The sequence below is a fragment of the Volvox carteri genome, assembly GCF_000143455.1.
Source record: "Volvox carteri f. nagariensis unplaced genomic scaffold VOLCAscaffold_42, whole genome shotgun sequence".
NCBI classification, from domain to species: Eukaryota; Viridiplantae; Chlorophyta; class Chlorophyceae; order Chlamydomonadales; family Volvocaceae; genus Volvox; species Volvox carteri.
The window spans coordinates 650111-651450 of NW_003307585.1; the positions used below are offsets into that span (position 1 = coordinate 650111).

The following is a 1340-nucleotide window of genomic DNA, read 5'->3' on the forward strand; positions in this document are numbered from 1 at the left end:
CTAGGTTCAGGAACGTTCTGAATAGCCTCCTTCGATAATGCGAAAGGAATGGGTAGCAAAGAAAGAGGGAATCATGCTTGACAAGTAAAGCAAGCAAAATCATCAGGATAATCGGCGGCGCAAAAGGTCACAGCTTTACCATGCGCTCATGTGCTGATTTCAATCCACAGTATTCCTCGGACTCTTCAGTGGTAACAGTTCCTGTAATGGCTGTGACCTCTCTCCTACTGTGCCGTGATGTAAGGCGGACAAGGTCGACCGCCGGCTGCACTGCTTGGTCGATCCTTCTACGAAGTCGGCGGGATTTCAATCCAGTGCTTGTAATTTTGTTGGACTGGGGAGGTGAATGCAAAAGACCAAGCTCTGCTAACTTAGCTTCGTTTCTGGCTATGCATGTAGCACGCTCTTCCTCAAGGTCCATCAAAGATCGTAATGATATCGCAATATTGCCTATATGAATGACGAATGTAAGCAGGATGTAGTCATTTTGGACTGATGTATGAAGATGTGTACGGCGTGATTGCAAGCGACCTGTACCAATGAGGCAAACCGTTCATGGATTTTGAGGTGTAATTTATTACAGAAAAGGTTGCCGCATTTGCAAGACTTAGGCATTGTGTTAATGTGGACGGGTCCTGCAGGCCAAGACCCCGAGTGCCTATGCCCCGGAGGGGAAGTTGGCTAACGAATTACTGCGAGGCCAGGAACACCAATTGAGTTAACTATTGCTTGTCTTTATAGCTTAAATTCTGCGCAAAGCGCACATACTCTGGTAGAAGGTAACTGCGATGGCCGGACAGAGGTTACGCAATTTCATAAAGCCAACCGAACGGGCTACAGAGACTTTATAGCTAAACAAAGTTATTGCTTTAACTAGTATAGCAAACAGCTTCACGCGCGGGCACTCTGACGTCGACATGGCCGATGATGATGACAGGACTTCTAGCTTTGTACCCATCCAAATGCACCGAAAGCATAGGATTGTTCTGAAATATAGGCTAGGCAAGGCATTGCATGGTCGACTTAAAGGGAGCGCATGTTGCCCCGGCTGCGCTTTATGGGCCTCCAGGAGCCCCAAAACGGTTTGTCTAGGGTCGATACATTGCAGATAGATCATAGGTGCTGGGCTGTCGGTCATAGGTGCACAGCAGCTGGATGGCTTTCAGACTGCCGGTCATGGGAACCCGGGAGGCGTGCTGTTGGTGCAGGGCAAACCAGGGGCTGTCGGGTGACCGGCGGAGATGGATGGGCCACCCCACCTCACCCATGTGTTGTGCACAACATCCAAACAATTATAAAAACCGCATACGACACAACACCTGCCACTGCCCATCCGGGAT

General features: G+C 49.3%; 1 protein-coding gene across 1 annotated transcript in view; it reads right to left on the minus strand.

Moving 5' to 3' along the window:
- VOLCADRAFT_95212 (uncharacterized protein) overlaps positions 1 to 1340 on the minus strand; it is a gene marked incomplete at both ends in the record, with an annotated part of 8746 nt that overhangs the window by 614 nt on the left and 6792 nt on the right. The gene's annotated exons all lie outside the window — the stretch shown is intronic.